This window comes from Rissa tridactyla, chromosome W (genome assembly GCF_028500815.1).
Source record: "Rissa tridactyla isolate bRisTri1 chromosome W, bRisTri1.patW.cur.20221130, whole genome shotgun sequence".
In the NCBI taxonomy this organism is placed as follows: domain Eukaryota; kingdom Metazoa; phylum Chordata; class Aves; order Charadriiformes; family Laridae; genus Rissa; species Rissa tridactyla.
Window position 1 is genome coordinate 7,789,995 of NC_071496.1, and position 25,282 is coordinate 7,815,276.

Sequence of the window (25,282 nt, forward strand, 5' to 3'; positions counted from 1 at the left end):
AGTTTTCAATTGGTAGTGATGTAAGGAGGGGGGTTAGCAAAACCTCCACCTTGGTCTTCCGGAGGGCGGACTTTGGCCTGTTCAGGACACTGGTTGAGAGAGTCCCTTGGGAGACAGTCCTGAAGGGCAAAGGGGTCCAGGAAGGCTGGACGCCCTTCAAGAAGGAAACCTTAAAGGCCCAGGAGCAGGCTGTGCCCAAGTGTCGCAATCTAAAGGGTGGGGAAAATGGCCAGCCTGGATGAATAAGGAACTTCTGATGGGACGTAGGAATAAAAGGAGGGTTTACCACCTTTGGAAGAAGGGACAGGCAACTCAGGAGGAGTACAGAGATCTCGTTAGGTTATACAGAGAGAAAATTAGGAAGGCAAAAGCCCAGCTGGAGCTCAACTTGGCCACTAACATTAAGGACAACAAAAAAAGCTTTTATAAATACATCAACAGAAAGAGAGCCAGGGAGAATCTCCATCCCTTACTGGATGCCGGGGGGAAAGTTGCAACCAAGGACGAGGAGAAGGCTGAGATACTTAATGCCTTCTTTGCCTCCGTCTTCAATAGTCACACCAGCTATCCCCAGGGTGTTCAGCCTCCTGAGCTGGAAGATAAGGACGGAGAGCAGAACAACCCACCCATAATCCAGGAGGAAGTAGTCAGTGATCTGCTTCTGCACCTAGACGCACATAAGTCGATGGGGCCGGATGGGATTCACCCAAGAGTACTCAGGGAGCTGGCGGGAGAGCTCACCAAGCCTCTCTCCATCATTTATCAACAATCTTGGTCAACAGGACAGGTACCAGATGACTGGAGGGTGGCTAATGTGACGCCCATCTACAAGAAGGGTCGGAAGGAGGATCCGGGGAACTACAGGCCTGTCAGCCTGACCTCGGTACCAGGGAAGATCATGGAGAGGATCATCTTGAGTGAGCTCTCACGGCAAGTGCAGGGCAGCCAAGGGATCAGGGCCAGCCAGCACGGGTTTAGGAAAGGGAGGTCCTGCTTAACCAACCTGATCTCTTTCTATGACCACGTGACCCACCTTCTGGATGCAGGGAAGGCTGTGGACGTTGTCTATCTGGACTTTGGTAAGGCCTTTGACACCGTCCCCCACAGCATTCTCCTGGAGAAGCTGGCGAATCATGGCATAGACAAGTGTCCTCTTCGCTGGGTTAAAAACTGGCTGGATGGCCGTGCCCAGAGAGTTGGGATTAATGGGGTGAAATCCTCTTAGCGGCCGGTCACCAGTGGTGTCCCTCAGGGCTCAGTTTTGGGGCAAGTTTTGTTTAATATCTTTATCGATGATCTGGATGAGGGGACTGAGTGCACCCTCAGTAAGTTTGCAGATGACACCAAGCTAGGCGGGAGTGTTGATCTGCTTGAGGGTAGGAAGGCTCTACAGAGGGACCTGGACAGGCTGGATCGATGGGCCAAGGCCAACTGTATGAGGTTTAATAAGGCCAAGTGCCGGGTCCTGCATTTTGGTCACAACAATCCCAAGCAACGCTACAGGCTTGGGGAAGAGTGGCTGGAAAGCTGCCCAGCAGAAAAGGACCTGGGGGTGCTGGTGGACGGCCAGCTTAACATGAGCCAGCAGTGTGCCCAGGGGGCCAAGAAGGCCAACAGCATTCTGGCTTGTATCGGGAATAGCGTGGCCAGCAGGAGCAGGGAAGTGATGGTGCCTCTGTACTCGGCACTGGTGAGGCCTCGCCTCAAGTACTGTGTTCAGTTCTGGGCCCCTCTGTACAGGAGGGACATTGAGGTGCTGGAGCGTGTCCAGAGGAGAGCTACCAGGCTGGTGAGGGGTCTGGAGACCAGGTCATATGAGGAGAGGCTGAGGGAGCTGGGCATGTTTAGCTTGGAGAAGAGGAGGCTGAGGGGAGACCTCATTGCCCTCTACAACTCCCTGAAAGGAGGTTGGAGAGAGGTGGGTGGTGGCCTCTTCTCCCAGGTGAATAATGACAGGACCAGAGGAAATGGTCTGAAGTTGCGGCAGGGGAGGTTTAGATTAGATATTAGGAAGAATTACTTTACTGAAAGAGTGGTCAGGCACTGGAACAGCCTGCCCAGGGAGGTGGTTGAGTCACCATCCCTGGAGGTATTTAAGAAACGTCTAGATGTGGCACTTCAGGGCATGCTCTAGTGGCAGAAATTGTAGGTTGTTTGTTTGTGGGGTTGGGTTTTTTTTTTGATGTGTGTATGGTTGGACTCGATGATCTCAAAGGTCCTTTCCAACCATGAAGATTCTATGATTCTATGATTCTCTGAACCTAAAGTGGGGAATGAAAGGGATCTAGGAGACTTGGGGAGGAACAAGTGTGGGGAAAATAGTAGGATAAGGGGATAAAAAAGGCCAAGTGTGTATAAGCAGGTATGCTTGTCTGGCCATGCCCTGTGCCTGACCAATGCACCCTGTCCCGTCTTGTCATTAAATTCCATTTCTAACTAATTTCCTGGGTGAGGGGGTCTCAATTCTGCCTGCATGTGTGTATATACAAAGATTTAAGTGCCACCGACTGCAGTGGGGATCACAGGCCATGTGTCCGCGGTGCCAGCAAATGGAGTGAGCAAGTGAGGGTATGTAAGTCAGTGCATGATCACCAGCAACTATTAAATCAGAATAGCCAGCAAGTAGGTGAAGTGGCTTGGGAGCCAGGTATGTGTGTGTCTCTAAGGGTGAGGCACGTGGAGGAATTGGCTATCAGAGGGACCAGGGGGTCCAAGCCAACTGCCAAAGAGACTATGGGGTCTGGGTGTGGAATAAGAGACTCATTTACGTGTGTGTGTTTCTGTGGGAGGCAACTGGGGAGACTGGGGGGATCCAGGGCCCAGCTACTGGGTAGATTGAGTGTCTAAGCCCAGCTACTGGAGGATCGATCCAGTGTGCGCATGTGCGTATTGCTTTTGTGAATGTGTCTAACTGTTTAAAGTACATGAATTAGAGATAGTAAGCTACTACATGAATGTTCTTGTTAAGGAACAAAACATCCTAGGCTATTTTAATTTAATTCTCTGAGCAATGTTAAAGTTGAGATCTTACACATGAGCATTTGTAAAGTGCAAAGCTTTGTTTGGGTCATATATATTATGTGCTAGGCACATGGAACATTCAGAAAAATGCATTAATACTTCAGGTTATTAAATATGTGCAATGCAGCTAAGTCAATAACAAGATTATATTTTTGAAAGGCTTAGTTTGATACATTGTCTGATTTTCCCTTTTTGGTTCAGTGATGCTTCACCTTTCAGCAACAGCTGGTGGCAAAGATTCCCTTGAAGTACTTGCAGTATATCTATATTTATCATAAATGGTGGGGTTTTGCTAGCAGGGGGCTGCAGGGATGATCTGTGCATGCATAGGCCATGAACTGTCCTGTGCTAGTCACAGCTGGTTACAGCCAGCTTAGCAACTGATGAAAACAACCCACCACATACCGAAACTTCAACCAAGGGAACACGTGACACCTCTGCACAAACATATTTTACAAAGGGTGGTAGCAGCTAGGGGCAGGACACACAGGAGGAGACATGCAAGGACACATGTGAGGAAAAACAGAGACACAAGGAAGGGGACACTGTTGGGGACACAGATGGAGACACTCTCAGAAGTAGTTGTTCCATGCCAGAGGAGATGGTATGCTTCTGAGGGGACTACAGCTCATGGATAAGACACACCTAAAGCAGGTACACCCCCAAAAGGGGCTGCAGCCTGTAGATAAACCCATGCCAGAGCAGAGGAAATGAATAAAAAGACAGGACCAGTGGAAGAAAAAACACTATGCACTGTTCCAAACATCCTGCACTGCCTGTTGCCTCACTGAAGGGACCAAGTGTAATGCACGGCAAAAATAAGGGCAGTGGAAAGCAGGGAGGAGGGAAGAAAGGTGTCTGGACTGAAGTTGAGCCTGGGGAAGGGGGAAGAAAGGTGTTTCAATACCTAAATTAATAATTAAATTTAATTTATTGCCAATTAACATATTTTTAAGTGAAATTCTCTGGGTCAACTCTGTCTTGCCCATGACAATATCCCAACCATTTCCCTACCAAATGACTAGAAGGCATGCATTTCAACTATGTGGTGGTGCATGCCTAGTCATGAGGGACACCCATTTTGGCCACACAACATATGCTTCCAATTGTGTGATAAGTTGTTTAGGTAGCCAGTCTCTGCAGTCTTTATAAAGGTCTCAAACCATTTTCCAGTGCAGAGCTTGGGGATCCAGGAAATGCTAGATTAATTCTTCTGGAGAGTCAGATATAGTCAGTGGGTCACAAATTAGCCATAAACAGCAGGCATTCAGTTCAATTGTCTTTCAGTAAGCCTCAGGAAAGGGAACAGCCTAGTATTGTAACTGAACAAATCACTAAAAGTAAAAACAAAACACACAAATTGCTTGGCTACAAATATTTTATAACTATAGAAATTTTCAGAGTCAGGGAAATGTTAAGGGCAAGATATGAAGAAAGACTATAAAATCCTGAATGGAGAAGAAAACTGTTCTCTGCCCCCTAAGACTAGGGGCTATGGAACAAAACTAGCAGGTTCAGAACAAAAGGAAGTACTTCTTCACAATGTGTAGTTAAGCTACGAAATTTCTTACTGCAGCCAAGTTCCTGTGGGTTCAAATGCATCTACATATATTTATGGAAGAAAAATCTGCTGAGGACTATTAACTACTCAGACACTACCTCTCCCTTGGGTAGTCACTAACACTGAAATTACTGGAGGATTCATTCCATGTATTTGTTGTTATGGCTTTTAGTTTTACAATTCACTTTGATATCTCCTGAAAGAATTTTAGGACACATTTTTCTCAAATGTCAGAATGATTTATTCTCAAGAATAAGAGGATCAGCATTTTTTCTCTTAATATTTTGATTATAAACTTGAAAGAACCATTAATAGAGTGTGTGCTTAGTAAACGTTTGAATTATTAACTTACATCGCCATTTACTACGGGTGAGCAAGCATCCCTACTATACAGGAAGAAATAAAGTATGATTTTCCAAAACTAATATTTTTTATTTATATAGATTATAAATAAAAGCTGCAAAGAGTAAATGGACGTGTTTTGATTTCCTAGGAGAACAATATGGAATTTCATCACCCATTCATCCATCTCCCTTCAGTTATTAACTTCTGAGTCTCTCGGCCAATTCCAATCAAATTTAACAGAGGGTTAAGTAGATACTGAATTCCTAGAAGGTTTGTTGAAGTTTGTAGCTGGGTACAGAAGGACCCAAATTTATAACTACCTTCTCAGAGTCTTAACTCAAACCCTTATCCTCTTACAAAAGGCAAGGGGGGGGGAGGGAGGAAATAGTTTGCATACATGTAGCTAAGAGAACTAGCTTCCACCCGCCCAACAAGACATTGTCCCATTTAAAAAAGCACACATGCAGTTAAAACACAGCAAGATCAAAACCTTTTGTTACTTGTTAAACAAAATCATCACTATCAAGTTATGTGAAATATAGTTCTGAACTGTGATTCAACACTTTATTACTGTGCCCAGTAATAAAGCATTAAAAATAGTTTACATGACAGTGTAATTCAACAAAAAACCACCAAACAATATCTAAATAAGCCTCCAAATTATTCCCTCTCCCAAAAGCTTGCTTAAAGTTCAATGTAACTTATCTTTCATTGTTTTTATAATGTAAAAAAAATCTAGTATGTTTCAAATATTCCATTAAGTAGAATAAAAGAAAAAATAGCATACTAATATACTTAGTCTAAAAATAATCAGATTTATTCTTTTCCTTACCAGATGAATTTAACACAATTTACTATACGCACTTTAACATCCCCTCCCCAACAGTAACAATTTATATTTAGATGTATTTGACATTGTATTGGGTTTACATGGCAAGGTTTTGGTAGTGGAGGGGGGATGAAGGGGTGGCTTCTGTGAGACGACGCCAGGAGCTGCCCCCATATTGGACAGAGGCCCGTCGCTGGCCAAAGCTGAGCCAATCAGTGATGGTGGTAGTGCCTCTGTGATCACGGAATCTTCAGAGTTGGAAGGGACCTCTAGAGATCATCTAGTCCAACTCCCCTGCTAGAGCAGGATTGCCTAAAGCACATCCCTCAGGGCTGCATCCAGGCGGGTCTTGAAAATCTCCAGAGAAGGGGACTCCACACCCTCCCTGGGCAGCCTGTTCCAGTGCTCTGTCACCCTCACCGTAAAGAAGTTTTTCCGTGTATTTGAACAGAACTTCCTATGTTCTAGCTTGTGCCCATTGCCCCTTGTCCTGTCACTGGGAACCATTGAAAAGAGCCTGGCTCCGTCCTCCTTAAACCCACCCTTTAGATACTTGTAAACATTAATCAGGTCCCCCCTCAACCTTCTCTTCTCCAGGCTAAAGAGTCCCAGCTCTCTCAGCCTTTCCTCATAAGGGAGGTGCTCCAGTCCCATAATCATCTTGGTTGCCCTTCGCTGGACTCGCTCCAGTAGTTCCCTGTCCCTCTTGAACCGGGGAGCCCAAAACTGGACACAGTACTCCAGTTGTGGCCTCACCAGTGCAGAGTAGAGGGGGAGAATGACCTCCCTCGACCTACTGGCCACAGTCTTCCCTATGCAGCCCAGGATGCCATTGGCCTTCTTGGCGACAAGGGCACACTGCTGGTTCATGGATAATTTGCTGTCTACCAGGACCCCCAGGTCCTTCTCCTCAGAGCTCCTATATGTGATAACATATTTAAGAAAGGGTAAAAAAAATACTGCTGCGCAACAGCAGCCCGAAGAGAAGAGTGAGAATATATGAGAGAAACAACCCTGCAGACACCAAGGTCAGTGAAGGAGGGGGAGGAGGTCCTCCAGGTGCTGGAGCAGAGATTCCCCTGCAGCCCGTGATGAAGACCATGGTGAGGCAGATTGTCCCCGTGCAGCCCATGGATGTCCACAGTGGAACAGATATTCGCCCTGCAGCCCACGGAGGACCCCACGCTGGAACAGGTGGATGTGCCCTGAAGGAAGCTGTGACCCTGTGGGAGATCCCATGCTGGAGCAGGCTCCCAGCAGGACCTGTGGACCTGTGGAGAGGAGCCTATGCAGGAGCAGGTTTTCTGGCAGGACCTGTGACCCCGTGGGGGATCCACGCTGGAGCAGTCTGCTCCTGAAGGACTGCACCCCATGGAAAGGACCCATGCTGGAGCAGTTCGTGAAGAACTGCAGCGTGTGGGAGGGACCCACATTGGAGAAGGCTGTGGCTTGGAAGCCAGGTATGCATGTGTCTCTAAGGGTGAGGCACCTAGAGGAATTGGAATCAACCAACTTAAAAAAGGAACAATACAATATTTTTCAAAACTTGACTACAGATGGTTCCTAACTATCTGCATTAACTTCCAAGTCTGACACTTTTCAAGACATAGCTATGCATGTAAGAAATTCTTCAATCTTGGTAGCTCATCATAATAGAGGAACCCTTAATACTTCTTACAGATACTGGTGAAGGCCTGTCAAGTAAGACCTATTAGTTGCACTATAGTATTTTGCACAAGTAGACAACACACTGAAGAATCATTATAATTATTTTGGTGTTAAAACAAAAAGTTGGGCCAAGTAAAAGCAGAAGTGGATGAGTGGCTTGCTAGTGCCAAAATGGTTGCTGTGGGAAAGTAATGGAAAATTGGTGAGGAGGATTATAAACATGCTCAAGTGACTTGCACCTGGGATGCTAGAAAACACGTATATCACACTAATTGTTGTTCAGTCCTATGTGCTTGCAAGTAGAACATCTGCACTTAGATAACATAAGTCTGTGATGGACTCAGGGACACCTTATCTAACATACTTGAGATTCCTGCCCTGCTGTTGAAGAAGATCAAAGTACAGTGGAAAACTACGCCTGCTTGAACCCTTGAAATACAGGCGAGAACAGGGAGTCTGAGCTCTCACTCTCTCACTAACAAGGTCTCTCTCAATAATGACTCTCTCACTAATAAGGACTCTCTCGCTCCACGGTCCCCTGCTTGCGTGCCTCTGCCTGGGTGCTGCTTTGGAGATCCCCTGGTCCGTGAGGTATCAAGATTAAATTTGTTCTTTGCCTTTCATTCGTGGTTTTGTGGTTGTCCTGTCTGTGTCAGCTCACACAGTTGCTTAGTTACTATTTACTTTGAACTAAAATATGGTACAACTGAAATAAAAATTAAAAAAAAAAAAAAAGAAAGAAAAGCTATTTGAACTACTTAACAAAAGACACTAAAATTTGAAGTGACCCCCCCCCCCCAGTAACTCTGCATATCCATCTAGGGGAAATAAATAGCAATATTATGTAATAATCTTTAACCTGTTTCTTCACAGATGGCTCCCCATACAACTAATAGTTACCATGAGCCGACAGGTTTATGATATTTGACTGCTGCCTTCATTATATGATTTAATCAGAAGTTAAATATCATAAAGGAAATTAATTTGGTTACCCAGTTTGTTTTTATTTTCCAGTAAGTGATTCCATCCCAGATACAGCTATATCTTTGCTTACATTGGTCTCAATTTCTGAAGACAACCCTTACAACTAACAGGAACTGAACAAGATCAAAGCAGAGGACAATAAGTGAGATTGTGGCAGGAGTTTGTTACAGACAGGGTGAGGAAGCAGACAAAGCCTTCTTTAAGCAACATGAGGAACTCCACAGATCATAGATCAAGGGCAACAGGAGCTTCTACTACCACTTTAATAGTAAAAGACTGAACAAGGAGAAGGTGGGCCTATTGCTGAATGAGGTGGGTGATCTAGCGACAGTGGACGTAGATGAGGCTGAGGTACTCAATGCCTTCTTGGCCTCAGTCTTCACCAACAAAGTCTCCCAGGCCTCTGTGCTTAGAGACAGGGTTCAAGTAAAACTACCAACAGTGGATGAGGATTGAATCAGAGATTACTTCAGAGAACTTAATCTGTACAAATCCATGGGACCAGATGGGCTGCATCCAAGGGTGCTGAGAGAACTGGCTGGTTTCATAGTGAGGCCGTTCTCTTATCAGCTTTGAAAAGTCATGAAGATCAGAGGAATTCCCTGATGACTAGAGAAGAACAAATGTTGTGTTCACCTTCAAAAAAAAAAAAAGACAAAAGTTCAACCCAGGGAACTTCAGATCCTGGGAAAATCATAAAGTCCTCTTGGAACATTTTTTTGGGCACATGAAGGAGAAGGTGATTGGGAACAGTCAGCATGCATTTACCAAGGGGCGGCTATCATGCCTGACCAACCTAATTGCCTTCTGTGATAAAATGGCAGGATTTGTGGATGAAGGGAGAGCACTGGATGTCATTTACCTTGACTTTAGCAGGGTTTTCAATACTGTATCCCACAATATTCTTGTATCCAAGTTGATCCGCCGTTGGATGGGCGGACAACTACATGGGTTTAAAAACTAGTTGTGTGGCTGAGCTCAGAGAGTGGTGGTTACTGGGTTGTACTCTACTGGGATGCCTGTGACAAGTGTGGTACTGCAGGGGTCTATCCTGAGACCTGTCCTGTTTAAAATCTCTATCAAACACCTGGAGGAGGTGATGCATCTTCCTCTTGTCAAGTTTGCAGAAGTTGGGAGGATGAAGCAAATACACTCAAGGGCAGGACTGCCATTCAGAGAGACCTAGACAGGATGGAGGAATGGGCTGACAGGAGCTTAATTTAATTCAATGAGGACAAATCCCTGCGCCATCCCTGGAAACATTCAAGGCCAGGTTGGACGGGGCTCTGAGCAACCTGGTCTAGCTGAAGATGACCTTGTTCATTGCAGGGGGGTTGGACTAGGTGACCTTTAAAGGTCCCTTCCAACCCAAACTATTCTATGATTCTATGAAATGCCAAGTCCTGCACCTAGGGAAGAACCCCTGGCATCAATACCATCTGGGGACTGGCTGGGGAGCAACTCGGCTGAAAAGGACCTGAGGATCTTGGAAAACAGCAAGCTGAATATGAGCCAGAACTGTGCCCTGGCAGCAAAAGTGGTTAGCAGTATCCTGGGCTATATTACCAGGAGCATAGCTAGTAGACTGAGGGAACTGATTATCCTCCTTTACCTGGTGCTCATTAGATCACATAGAATCATAGAATCTTCATGGTTGGAAAGGACCTTTGAGATCATCGAGTCCAACCATACACACATCAAAAAAAAAACCCAACCCCACAAACAAACAACCTACAATTTCTGCCACTAGAGCATGCCCTGAAGTGCCACATCTAGACGTTTCTTAAATACCTCCAGGGATGGTGACTCAACCACCTCCCTGGGCAGGCTGTTCCAGCGCCTGACCACTCTTTCAGTAAAGTAATTCTTCCTAATATCTAATCTAAACCTCCCCTGCCGCAACTTCAGACCATTTCCTCTGGTCCTGTCATTATTCACCTGGGAGAAGAGGCCACCACCCACCTCTCTCCAACCTCCTTTCAGGGAGTTGTAGAGGGCAATGAGGTCTCCCCTCAGCCTCCTCTTCTCCAAGCTAAACATGCCCAGCTCCCTCAGCCTCTCCTCATATGACTTGGTCTCCAGACCCCTCACCAGCCTGGTAGCTCTCCTCTGGACACGCTCCAGCACCTCAATGACCCTCCTGTACAGAGGTACAGCACCTCCTGTACAGAGGGGCCCAGAACTGAACACAGCACTCGAGGTGAGGCCTCACCAGTGCCGAGTACAGAGGCACCATCACTTCCCTGCTCCTGCTGGCCACGCTATTCCCGATACAAGCCAGAATGCTGTTGGCCTTCTTGGCCCCCTGGGCACACTGCTGGCTCATGTTAAGCTGGCCGTCCACCAGCACCCCCAGGTCCTTTTCTGCTGGGCAGCTTTCCAGCCACTCTTCCCCAAGCCTGTAGCATTGCTTGGGGTTGTTGTGACCAAAATGCAGGACCCGGCACTTGGCCTTATTAAACCTCATACAGTTGGCCTTGGCCCATCGATCCAGCCTGTCCAGGTCCCTCTGTAGGGCCTTCCTACCCTCAAGCAGATCAACACTCCCACCTAGTTTGGTGTCATCTGCAAACTTACTGAGGGTGCACTCAGTCCCCTCATCCAGATCACTGATAAAGATATTAAGCAAAACCGGCCCCAAAACTGAGCCCTGAGGGACACCACTGGTGACCAGCCGCCAAGAGGATTTTACCCCATTAATCCCAACTCTCTGGGCACGGCCATCCAGCCAGTTTTTAGAATCTAGAGTTTTAGACATCTAGAATGCTGTGTCAAATTTTGGGCACCCCAATACAAGAAAGTAATTGATAAAGTGGATCAAATTCAGCAGAGGGCCACCAAGATGTCAGGGGGCTGGAGGACTTGCACTATGAGGAGAGGCTGAGGGAACTGTGCTTGTTCAGCCTGGAGCAAGGAAGGCTGCAGGGGCAACTAATAGCAGCCCCCCAATACCTATGAGGAGGCTATCAAGAAGACAGAGCCAGGCTCTTCACAGTGTTGCATAGTGGGAAGATGACACAATGGGCACAAATTGAAAAAAGCAAGGTTCACGCTGGCTATAAGGAAACTGTTTTTCACCATTAGGACAGTCAAGCAGTGGAACAGGGGCCCTGAGAAGTTGTGCAGTCTCCAGTCTTGGAGGTTTTCAAACCCTGACTAGAGAAAACCCTGAGCAAGCTGGTCTGAATTCAGTGTTGACCCTGTTTTAAGCAGGAGGTTGGACTAGAGACCTCCAGAAGTCCCTTCCGACCTGAATGGTTCTCTTTTTTTTTCTTCTAGCCTGAGAAGAGATTTTCTGTAAATTGGAACTGCCAAAAGAAAAGACACCTAAACACAGTGTTGAGTTTGGAAGGCAGCCATTGCATTCTCTTGTTTAGCCTTTTCCCGGTGCCTGCATCAGGAACAATGCGGGGATTTAGCAAAGCAACCTGAGTGCGTTTGTGTCCTGAGCAGGATCAGGCTTTCAAGCTCTGCTGCGTAGACTGCCACCAGCTCCTCGGCAGCAGGTACTGCAGTGGATGAGAGAAAGCGACCAAGGGATCAGCAGCTAGGATTCTAAGCGGCTTGCAGAAGACTGCCACGTGCTGTTGTTATTCTCCCTATTCCTGTCCAGTCCTCGCCTACTCCGCGGCACGGCGGAACGTCTCTCCTGCGGTTCCCACTGAGGAGCGTGTCCCAAGACGCCACTCCCAGTCTGGAGCGCGAGGACGAATTGATGCAGCCCGGCTACCGTACACCACCACTCCCCTGCCGCTTCCGGGTACTCCCCGCCCCCCTCCGCGCCGCCGTGACAGTCTAGGACGCTCATGCTCCAGAGGCAGCAGCGGTCCAGCCCGGCGCGACCTTCACCACCGGCGGGAATCCTTATGAGACAGGAATGAGGGACGAGAGAGGAAGGCCGCACAGGGTGGCCCCGCCACAGTGGAGAGAGATACGAGCAGCAGCACACCCTCTCCCCAGTGACTCACCTGTTGCGTTTTCCATGCCACCTGAAAACACAATTTGGAGATAAAAGCTGCCACTGACGCCGACCAAATTGGACGCTGCATCCACCGCCTCACATTCTCAATGGCGTAGGAAGTGCAGCACAGAAACCCAACTCACGTCAACTACACGTGACCAAGAGAAAGAGCAGCTGGGAGGAGTAAGCCCCACCCCATCTCCCCTTTCCTCAGCTAATCACGGAGCTGCCTGGGTATGGCCTCGCTCCAGAAGGGCTTTGTGGGTGTCATGATCCTCCTCATGCTTGGTGAGCTGTGCTTGTGGAAGGATAAAATACGCTGCGCAACAGCAGCGGGGAGAGAGAGGAGTGAGAAAATGTGAGAGAAACAACCCTGCAGACACCAAGGTCAGTGAAGAAGAAGCGGGAGGAGGTGCTCCAGGCACCGGAGCAGAGATTCCTTGCAGCCCATGGAGGTCCACAGTGGAGCAGATATCCACCCTGCAGCCCGTGGAGGACCCACGCCGGAGCAGGTGGATGTGTCCTGAAGGAAGCTGTGACCCTGTGGGAGATCCCATGCTGGAGCAAGCTCCTGGCAGGAACTGCCGCCTGTGGAGAGGAGCCCACGCAGGAACAGGTTTTCTGTCAGGACCTGTGACCCCGTGGGGGATCCATGCTGGAGCAGTCCATTCCTGAAGGACTGCACCCCATGGAAAGGACCTGTGCTGGAGTAGTTCTTGAAGAACTGCAGCCCGTGGGAAGGACCCACATTGGAGAAATTTGTGAAGGACTGTATCCTGTGGAAGGGACCCCATATGGGAGAAGTTTGTGAAGGACTGTATCCTGTGTGAGGGACTCCACGCTGGAGCAGGGGAAGAGTGTGAGGATTAAGGAGCCACAGAGATGAAACGTTATGAACTGACTGCAACTCCCATTCCCCATCACCCTGTGCTGCTTGGGGGGGAAGGGGTAGAAGAGTTGGGAGTGAAGCTGAGTCTGGGAAGAAGGGGGGGTGGGGGGAAGGCATTTTTAGATTTGTTCTTATTTCTCATAATCCTGTTCTATTACAATTAATTGACAGTAAATTAAATTAATTTCCCCAAGTCGAGTCTGTTTTGCCCGTGATGGTAATTGGCAAGTAATCTCCCTGTCCTTATCTCTCTCTCTTCTCCAGGCTGAACAGGCCAAGTTCTCTCAGCCTCTCCTTGGATGTCATATTCTCCAGCCCCCGACCAGCTTGGTGGCTCTCCGCTAGACTTGTTCTAGTGTGTCACTGTCCTTGTACTGGGGAGCCCAAAACTGGACACAGTACCACAGATGCAATCTCACAGGTGCTGAATAAAGGGAAAGGATCACTTCCCTGGACCTGCTGGCTGCACTTTTGCTAATACAGCTCAAGATGCAGTTGGTCGTCATTGCTGCAAGGGCACACTGCTGACTCATTGTCAACTTGTCCACCAGGACTCCCAGATCCTTTTCTGTGGAGCTGCTTCCCAGACAGTCGGCCTCTGGCTTGTATTGTTGCATAGCGTTATTTCATTCCAGATGCAGGACTTTGGATCTGCTCATATTGAGCTTCATGAGGTTCTGGTCATCCCATTTCTCCAGCCTGTCCAGGTCCCTCTGAATGGCAGCCCTGATCTCCAGCATACTGACCACTCCCCCCAACTCCTCCCAGTTAAAACCTCTCTGGTATGGAGGATGATGGCTGAAATGTAAATATAGAATCATAGAATAGTTTGGGTTGGAAAGGATCTTTAAAGGTCATCTAGTCCAATCCCCCTGCAATGAGCAAGGACATCTTCAACTAGACTGGGTTGCTCAGAGCCCCGTCCAACCTGGCCTTGAATGTTTACAGGGATGGGGCATCTACCATTTCTTTGGGCAATATCTTTCAGTGTTTCACCACTCTCATTGTAAAAAATGTCTTCCTTCTATCTAGTCTAAATTTACCCTCTTTTAGTTTAAAACCATTACTCTTTGTCCTATTGCAACAGACACCACTAAAAAGTCTGTCCCCATCTTTCTTATAAGCCCCCTTTAAGTACTGGAAGGCTGCAATAAGGTCTCCCCAGAGCCTTCTCTTCTCCAGGCTGAACAACCCCAAGTGTCTCAGCTTTTCCTCATAGGGGAGGTATTCCAGCCCTCTGATCATCTTTGTGGCCCTCCTCTGGACTCACTCCAACAAGTCCATGTCTTTCTTGTACTGGTGGCCCCAGAGCTGGATGCAGTACTCCAGGTGGGGTCTCACGAGAGCAGAGTAGAGGGGCAGAATCACCTCCCTTGATCTGCTGGCCATGCTTCTTTTCATGCAGCCCAGAATACGGTTGGCTTTCTGGTCTGCAAGTGTACAATGCTGGCTCATGTCCAGCTTTTCATCCACCAGTACCCCCAAGTCCTTCTCAACAGAGCTGCTCTCAATCTCTTCATCTCCCAGCCTGTATTGATACCAGGGATTGCCCGAACCCAGGTGCAGGACTCTGCACTTGGCCTTGTTGAACCTCATGAGATTCACATGGGCCCACTTCTCAAGCTTGTCCAGGTCCCTCTGGATGACATCCTGTCCCTCAGGCATGTCAACCGCACCACTCAGCTTGGTGTCATCGGCAAGCTTGTTGAGGGTGCACTTGATTCCACTATGTCATTGATGAAGATATTAAACAGTACTGGTCCCAACATGGACCCCTGAGGGACACCACTTGTCACCGATCTCCATCTGGACATCGAGCCATTGACCACTACCCTCTGGATGCGACCATCCTACCAATTCCTCATCCACTGAACAGTCCACCCATCAAATCCATATCTCTCCAATTTAGAGAGAAGGATGTTGTGGGGGACCGTGTCAAAGGCCTTGCAGAAGCCCAGATTAATGACATCCGTAGCTCTCCCCTTGTCCACTGATGCAGTCACTCCATTGTAGAAAGCCACCAGGTTGGTCAGGCAGGACTTTCCCCTGGTGAAGCCATGCTGGCTGTCTCAAATCACCTCCCTGTCCTCCATGTGCCTTAGCATAGCTTCTAGGAGGATCTGTTCCATGATCTTCCCAGGCACAGAGGTGAGGCTGACAGGGCGGTAGTTCCCAGGGTCCTCCTTTCTACCCTTTTTAAAAATGAGTGCGATGTTTCCCTTTTTCCAGTCACCAGGGACTTCACCTGACTGCCACGACTTTTCAAATATCATGGAGAGTGGCTTGGCAACTACATCAGCCAATTCCCCCAGGACTGTGGAATGCATCTCATGAGGTCCCATAGACTTCTGTATGTTCAGGTTCAAGTGGTCATGGACCTGATCTTCTCTTACAGTGGGAAGGACGTTGCTCCCTCAGTCCCTGCTCTGCGGTCCATCCACTCAAGAGGTGTGGGGAGAGAGGTTGGCAGTGAAGACCAAGGCAAAAAATTTTTTGAGTACCTCAGCCTTCTCCTCGTCTGTTGTTACCAATTTGCCATTCTTGCTCATCAGGGAGGGCACGCTTTCTTTGGCCTTCCTTTTCTGGCTGACATCCCTGTAGAAGCCCTTCTTGTTATTCTTAGCATCCCTTGCCAAGTTCAGCTCCAGCCGCGCCTTGGCCTTCCTGACCTCATCCCTACATAACCAGGCAGCATCCCTATACTCTTCCTGGGATACCTGTCCCTGCTTCCACTGCCTGTGCATTTCTTTCTTGCCCTTTAGTTTGACCAGCAGGTCTTGACTCAGCCATGCTGGTCTCTTGCCTTCCTTTCCTGATTTTCCTACTCCTGAGGATCGAGAGCTCTTGTGCTCTATGGAAAGCATCTTTAAATATCTGCCAGCTCTGTTCTGTTACCTTGTCCCTGGGGGCAGTTTCGCGGGGGGTCCTATTGACTAATTCCTTGAAGAGCTGTTAGTTTGCTTTCCTAAAATTCAGGGTCCTGACTTTACTCTTCTCCTGACCCATATCCCTCAGGACTGTGAACTCCACCAGTGCATGATCTCTGCAGCCCAGGCTGCCTCCAATCTTGACATCACCAATGAGCTCACTTGCCTTGGTGACCATCAGGTCCAGTATCACATCCCCTCAGGTAGGGCTGTCTATTACCTGGCTTAAGAAGTTATCATCAAGGCACTCCAGGAACCTCCTGTATTGTCTACAGCTCGCCGCGTTACTTTTCCAGCAGATGTCGGGGCGGTTGAAATCCCCCAGCAGGACAAGAGCCTGCGAGTGCGATGCCTCCTGTAGCTGGAGTAAGAAGGCTTCATCAGTAGGCTCCCCTTGATCAGGCAGCCTGTGATAGACACTAAACACAAGAAGGTTCCCTTGGTTGCCTCGGTCTCTAATTCTTACCCATAGGCTTTCAACCTGCCCATGGCTGTTCTTCAGACAGCTCTTCACACTCTAGCCATTTCTTGATGTAGAGGGCAACACCTCCACTCCTCCTTCCTCGCTTGTTTCTTCTGAACAGCCTGTAGCCATCAATAGCCGCACTCCAGTCATGGGTTTTGTCCCACCAAGTTTCAGTAATGGCAACTAGGTCGTAGCTTTCCAGCAGCACGGTAGCTTCCAGCTCCTCCTGTTTGTTGCCCATGCTGCGTGCATTGGTGTAGAGGCACTTCAGCCGGGCTGTCAGAATTGTCACCTTCTTAGAGGAACACCCCTTAATTCCTTTGAGGTATTTCACCGGTGTTTCCCTCTTGGCTCCTATGACCTCAGGAGCCCCGGCTCATCTCTGTAAGACTTCAAGTGTGCTGCAGTGTAGCCAGCACGTTGCAGAGCTACAGGCTGAGGGCCCTCGCGAGCACCCTGTCCCTCTAACCTTGGCATGTCATCCCACAGCTTGTAACAGGCAACCCTGGTATCATCGCCCTCCCCTTTCAAGCCTAGTTTAAAGCTTTGTTAATGAGCCCCGCTAACTTGTGAGCAAAGACCCTCTTCCCCCTTTCAGAAAGGTGAATCCCATTTGATGCCAGTAAGCCTGGTGCCGTGTAGGCCATCCAATTATCGAAAAACCCAAAATTGTGTCAGTGACATCAGTCACAGAGCCATGTATTGACAGACTGGGCCCATCTGTTTCTTCTAGTGTCGCTGCCCACAACTGGAAGGAGAGAGGAAAAAATAACCTGTGCTCCAGATTCCCTTACCAAGGCCCTGAAGTCTCTTTTGATTTCCCTTGGACCACGCGTTGCGGCTTCATCGCCACCCACATGGAAAAGCAGTAATGGGTAGTAGTCCGAGGGCTGTACCAGGCTAGGAAGTTTCCTGGTGATGTCCTTAACCTGGGCCCCAGGGAGGCAGCAGACTTCCCTAAGAGGAGGGTCTGGCCAACATATTGGACCCTCTGTTCCCTTCAGAAGGGAGTCACCTATGACTATAACCTGCCTTTTCTTCCTCGTGGAGGTGGTTGTGATACACGGGGTAGGCCTTTCTGACCTTGGCAGCACCTCTGGTGTAGATGGACCATCATCCACATCATTTGCTGACTGACCTTCCAAATCCAGAGCCTCATACCTGTTGTATAGAGGCACCTGGGAAGGTGGGGTGGGCAAGGAGGGGGTTTGCCTGCTGCCCTGAGCGTGGACTTGCGTCCATTCACCCCTCTCCTTTAAGCTGCTGCCTTCAGCCTGGGGGAGGATACAGCATCTCCTTGATCTTGTTTTTTTTTCTGGTGGCTGTTCCTGTTACTGTCTCAGTGAGGGCAGAGTATGGTTTCATATGGGGAGGCCTGGATGACTGATTATATCACACTGCCACAAAACCACCAAGGCAAGTGCCATGTGCTTGCAATAGTGGAAGTAACCACTGGATGGCTGGAAACATACCCTGTGACCCATGCCACCTCCTGGAACACTATCCTGGGCCTTGAAAGTCAAGTCTTATGGCAACATGGCACACCACAAAGAATTGAGTCAGACAACAGGACTTATTTCTGAAACAGCCTCATAGATACCTGGGCCAAAGAGCATGGCATTGAGTGGGTACATCACATCCCCTGTCACGTACCAGCCTCCAGAAAAATAAAACGATACAATGGACAATTAAAAACTACGCTGAGAGCAATGGGTGGTGAGACCTTAAAACATTGAGATACACATTTAGCAAAGGCCATCTGGTTAGTTAATACCAGGAGATCTACCAATCAAGTTGGCCCTGCCCAATCAGAACTTTTACGTGCTGTGGAAGGGGATAAAGCACATGAAGAATATGTTAGGGAAGACAGTCTGGTTTATTCCTTCCACGGGCAAAGGCAAACCCATCTGTGGGATTGCTTTTGCTCAAGGGCCTGGGTGCACTTGGTGGGTGATGCAGAAGGATGGGGAAGTCCAATGTGTACCTCAAGGGGATTTGAGTTTGGGTAAGAACAGCCAATGAATTAAACTGTATGATGTTAATTGCTAATTACCACTATATGTCATCACTACTATGGTTGCTATATGCTATATCGATGGTATTACATTAAGAATCACCCAAATTAATGAAGAATGAACTTTGATGAAACTGAGTGAAGTGATGGAACCAGAACTGGCTTCAGCAGCTGGTGCCCAGCAACTTCCTTGAGATCGACATCTTCAACCCACAAACTGTGGGCATGGGCCATGCCAGATACACCATCTGCAAGCTCCAGATGCAGCATGCAACAATCCAACACCACACACCATCTCTCCTGCCCTGAAAGACTGTTATGACAGATGAAGCCGAAAGTCATAGACTAAATGAACTCAATGGACATTTTAGAAGGATGGCCCATAGACTAAGGGAATGATATCTGTCTCTGTGTGTGTATATCTATATCTGTCTTAAAGACAGGAAAAGTGGTCATGATTAATTGAAAAGTGTAAGACCTAGGCATGACATAGATGGTATAGAATAAGGGTGGATACTGTCCTGTCATGGTGTCAAAGTCAAGGTATACAACATCCACTGCCTTCCGCTCTTCCACAGTGCCAGACACCTCATTACAGAAAGCAACAAGATGATTGGTCAGGCATGATTTGCCCTTGCTAAAGCCACATTGGCTGCTCCAAATCACCTTGTCTTTCATCTCTTTAGAAATGGTTTCTAAGAGGATTTGCTCCATAATCTTCATGGGAAAAGAGGGTAAGGCTGACTAGCCTGTAGTTCCCTGGATCCTCCTTTTTAACCTTCTTGAAAATGGGAGTGATGTTCGCCCTGTTCCAGCCATCAGGAACCTCCCCCAATTGCCATAACCTTTCAAAGATGATAGACAGTGGCCTCTCAATGACATTGTCCAGCTCCTTCAGCATGCTTGGATTCATCCCATCTGGTCCCATGGACTCGTATATGTCCAATTGGCTTAAGTGCTCCCTAACTCTTTCTTCCTGTACTGTGCTACTGTTTCACTCCCCCAAACCATGCTAGCTGGTTCAGGGACCTGAGAGCAGACCTTACCAGTAAAAACTGAAGCAAAACAAGCACTGAGTAACTTGACTTTTATGATGTCCTTGATCACTAGGTCCCCTGCCCCACTGAGCAATGAGCCCACTGTGAAGAAAAGTACAAACTTAGGTCACTCAACCTTACCCTAGTTTCAGTGAGCTTTCCAAGAACTCAAGGAGGAAAGACACTGAAGCATGAAAGCTCAGCTAGTTACAACAATCTTGCCTGATAACAAACCCATGGAAACTGGTTCTGAGCATGTAGCAGACAAAGGATGAGACAGCCCAGACCACTGTCTCTGATCACGCAGCCACGTGAAGGATCGGCTGACTATAGATAAGCTTAGGACTGTAACTGGGAGATAGCCCGCCTGTATATTCTATATAACCAGTGTGTTACTTATGATTAGGGTCCCTCAGAATTAGGCTGGGGCACCGCATGCACACTGCAGTAAAGAATTTCCCTTTGTAATTCTATACTTAAGGGTGTCTGCATCTCCTTCCTTGGTCGGCGATAAAGAATACTGTGACAGTTTTGGCACCCCAGAAGGGACTTCGCCAACTCACTTGAATCTACCAGCCACGACGATCCCCTGTGAGTCAATGACCCACTGACAGCAAAAGGTGAGTTCACCTGGGGAACTTGAGCGCAGCAGCTGGATGGATCATTTTTTTGCAGTGAGGAGGTGAGAGTTAATAATAATGGGGACCAGACATAGTATAGATAAATGGACACCTTCAGGTGAATTGCTAACCAATTAGTCAAAACCAGATGGAACCCAGGGGTTATCTAAGAAAAAGGCACTGGAACTGCATCAGGATACCTGGCCTGCATTGAGCACCCTTGGAATCGTAAGCCAACAGTGGCCTGAGGTGGGCAATTTTGATTATGATAGGCTACATTTTTTGCGGTTCGAATTGGTTGAACAGTTCCCAGGGCAAATGCGTTATTGGTATGCTTGGAATAATTATGTCTGGCAATGGGAACTTCCCCCTCCAAACAGGAATAGATCTTGATGTGAGAGTGTGAGGAGGAAGGAGCCACAGAGACAAAATGTTATGAACTGACCGCAACCCCCATTCCCCTATCACCCTGGTCTGCTCGGGGAAGTTCAGAGGTAGAAGAGCTAGTAGTGAAGCTGAGCCTGGGAAGAAGGGAGGAGTGGGGGGGGAAGGTGTTTTTTAGAGTTGTTCTTATTTCTCATTATCCTGCTCTGTTACAATTAATTGACAGTAAATTAAATTAATTTCCCCAAGTCAAGTCTGTTTTGTCTGTGATGGCAATTCTTAAGTAATCTCCCTGCCCTTATCTTGACCCACAAGCTTTTCATCATATATTCTTCATGTCCTGTTGTGGAGACAGAGTGATAGAACATCTTGGTGGGCACCTTGCAGCCAGCCTAGGTCAACCCACCACAGACATCCCTGGCAAATAGCCAATACTTGGATACATGTCAATATTAACTTTTGGTCTATTAGTTTAAGTTATATATTTTTTATATATATATATTTATATATAACACATATATAAAATGTTATATATTTTTAATATATAATATTTTACAAAAATATTAGAACACTGTTCTACTGCACTTAATGATTGTGCTAGAAATAACACAGCTCAAAAAAAAGTTCCCGTCAAGTCTGAAGCAGATGGTTAAATCCAGATAATAGTCAGCGATAAAAGAACTATTTAAAAATATCCTTTCAATTGTTTTGGGGATTTTTTTTTAAATAAGCAAGCAGGTGGGAGAGGAGAGTGAACCTTAAGGTTTGTGGTTTGAGTTTGTTGGGATTCTTTTTGTCATTTTCAGTAAGTTACATCACTTCAAAACAAGGAGCTAGATATATCAACAGCTCTAAGGGTGTACTCAGACTGAACATGAACCAGAACTTCTAGAAATAATTTTAACCACCATTTAACTGATATTTAACTGATTTGCTCCATCCAACCAAGGTGGCATGAATGCGCCACCTTCATTTCACCTACAATACTAAGTGACAGGCATTACAGGACTTTTATTTCACGTCCGAAAAATATAGCAAAGCAACAGCTAGTGGCTTTAGTGCCTGACACTAAAGTTTGCACAGTACACTTGCAGTGTTTGCTTAGTGTGGTTTTATGCATAGTTCAACATGTACAAGTTTTCTTCTTTGTTGGAAAGGATGAGTTACCACTTGCCTAAGAATCAGAGGAGATAAACTGCACTGACGAAGTTGTTCCTGGATGCAGCAACCCTCCAATGAAGGATAAGAGTTTTCCATGTGGCTCAGAAAGTGTCTGATGTTTTATCACCATCTGAAGAGTACTGCAAATAGATACTCCAACCCGCTGTGAGACCAACTTACTAGTAAAAAACAATAGTACAGTCTGCTAGCCACAGGAAGCATGTTGAGAGGGTATTCATAAAAAGCATTTTTTTTAAATAAAGGACATACTTGGTTGTCTGAAACAACCAAAACCATCTGTGATGGCAGGGTGCATGCCCATCTACTTATATTCTTTGTCTTCTAGATCACTTATCTCCAACCCTATCATGCACCTCAGTCATAGTATCACACTTGAATATTACACTCTCTTACCATATGTCTTGTTTTCAAGTCCTGCATTTTGATGTGTCTTGCCAGTTAAGGTGTTTCCTGTTATAATTATAACTAGAACATGGAACAGTCTCACGGACTGCGATGCTGAACACTGGTGCTTGCTAATTGTTTGCCAATGCCTTTATCACTTGAGCTTCAAAGTCAGTACTATAACCTTCATATGACTCTCTAGAAAGACCTGACATAAGCTTTTCTAGTCTGTTATATGAAAGCACAATGTTTGCTCGGCATCAGTAGCAAATTGGAAATTAAGTCATTAGATTCCATTCTTAAATTTAGGAAGATCACAAAACATATCTGGATACAAGGAACTAGCTATTCACAAGAGCAGGATATCATGCTTGATAAGCAGCCCTGAGAAGGACTTGGGGGTGCTGGTGGACGAGAAGCTCAACATGAGCCAGCAATGCACGCTTGCAACCCAGAAAGCCAACCGCATCCTGGGTTGCATCAAAAGAACTGTGGCCAGCAGATCAAGAGAGGCAATTCTCCCCCTCTACTCTGCTCTCGTGAGACCCCACCTGGAGTACTGTGTCCAGCTCTGGAGCCCTCGGCACAAGAAGGACATGGACCTGTTGGAGCAGGTCCAGCGGAGGGCCACGAAGATGATCAGAGGGCTGGAGCCCCTCTCCTATGAAGACAGGCTGAGAGAGCTGGGGTTGTTCAGCCTGGAGAAGAGAAGGCTCCAGGGAGACCTTATAGCAGTCTTACATATTCTATGATTCTATGAAAAGAAGAAATACAGTTGGGTAGTAACACTGATTTTAGAAGGAGAAAAATCAGGGTATTGTGTATAGATTGCCACACACAACTGGCAATAAAGCCAAAGAAGGTCATAAAAGCATAAGATGCTACCACTGAGCGTTAACCTAATTTACAGCTTCCACATTATCAGCCCAGGAAACTGTCCTTTGGTGTTCATGGTATTCTGGTAGTCTTTGCTATTAGTCATCTTCCCCACAGGAGAGGATCCAACTTTAAAAAAGAAAACTCAGTCATCAGCTTTTCCCATCTCAGAACAATCCTCCATTCATGAATGAAATCATAAATGATGTGTGAAGCTAAAGGTCTGCATGCAAGCATCCAAAGGGAAAGAGCAACCATGGACATCTCAGCATGATGCCTGCCTCAATACAGCATTAATTTCTAAATGTAATAGTTCAACTTAAGATTCTTGAGCTTTCAGTAAACAATTAACAACTCCTCTCAGCCCTCCTTAATTCTGAAGATGCCTTTCTCTACACTTTTAAAACACCACTTGGATGAAACTAGAGACACTTAGTTTAACTCCATATGGGGGAGGGGTGGGGTGTGTGTCTTTTCCCAGAAAAATTTAGATTATCGTAACAAATGTCAGTTGTACCACCTGCACAGAGACTACATCAGTTTTCAACACGGGTTTTAAGATCCAAACTAGATCCACATAATGGATTGACACCCTGCCCCATTACCAATATCAGCAGGGTAGACAGACTGTCAACACCCTGCCCCCTGACCTACAGCAGCAACAACATAGGCAGGTTGCCACCCACATTATCCATGTAAGGTATGATTCTCTCAAATCACTCTGCCATTGGTGGAGCCAAGGGGCAGCGCAACTCTCACCTGCATTCAAAAGGCATTTCCATGGTTGGCTGTTGCTGACAGATGACCTGGACACCAAGTGGCATGGCATCACTTGTGATCCTATGTTTGCTATCAGTGAGTCACCATATGGGCGCATTGTTGCTCATCTTTCCTACTGCCTCAATAAAGCTTTTAGAACATGTTGTCAGACTCCATTAGTGTCTGGACCACATTATTGGTATCGCAAACAGGATAAGAGTCTTTCCAACAACTACTGTAAGCTTTAGGAAAGGAGCAAGTTTGGAGCTTCCCCCCAGTGGGAGGAGGATTTGGTCCAAGATAATTGAACAGATCCCCAGGCTATGAGGGATGAATTTGAACTGTGGCATAAGGCCAGTCATTGCAAACAAGGAAAGGGCAAGGGAGCCTTAATCAGCCTCCTGAGTTGTGCCCTCAGCGTTGCCCAGACTGAAGTTACTGGGCTTCATGGCACCCTCAAACAGGCAGGAGAAGCTAAGCAAGGGGCCAAGAGGGATGAGCATAAGTTAGCCTCCTTGGTTCATCAGGCCCTTGAGGCCTGAAGAGATCATCCCAGTAAAATGGCCCAGGTTAGGGCCACTATCTACAAGGACAACAAGGATGATAATTGGGGCAGGGACATTTTTGGCCATGGACTAAACCCTGACCCCCTTCCCAACCCTATGGGGGAAAGCTGGGTGGAGTGGCTCAGGAGTCTCTGGCACACTGGGGCAGCTCTAACTTACCTCAGTGAAGGGGACCATGGGCTCTGCACACCCTGGCTGCAGGGGCGGGTGCTGTGGCAATGGCTTCTGTGCCCAGCGGTCAGATACAGAGGAATCTTCACCTGGGCAGAGGACAGGGCACCTCCACCAGCCAGACAGAGAGGGACCACCTCAGGCAGCTCCTGCTGGAAACTGGGTTTACCCCTCCCAACAAATTAATAAATTGCTGAATAATGTTTTGTTACAGCTTTTGAATGGCCATCAGCAGGTGGTCCACCCACCCCAAGTCTTGCAGTGCCTCCCAGCAAGCCAGTGTTAACCCCTTAGCATCCCCCCAAGGTACTGCCAGACAACTGGTGGGCAGGTGCCCACTGCCAGATGGAGATCTGCCTCCTAGCCCTGTTTTCTGGCATACCCTTTTTGCTTACTCCGTGTCCTAGCCCCAATTAGAAATTGTCATGAATGACTGGCTCTCAGTCACCCTTGTTATGGACACCGGGGCCCAAATTTCAATGTTAGATCCACAGACCACCCCTTCAGGCTGTCCTAGAAGCAATTTTGGATTTCAGGAAGCGGTAATATCCATGACGAGCCCAGAGCCACCGACTCAGACTGGCTACTGGACCCATCTGTGTACTGGTTTTGGCTAGGATAGAGTTAATTTTCTTCTT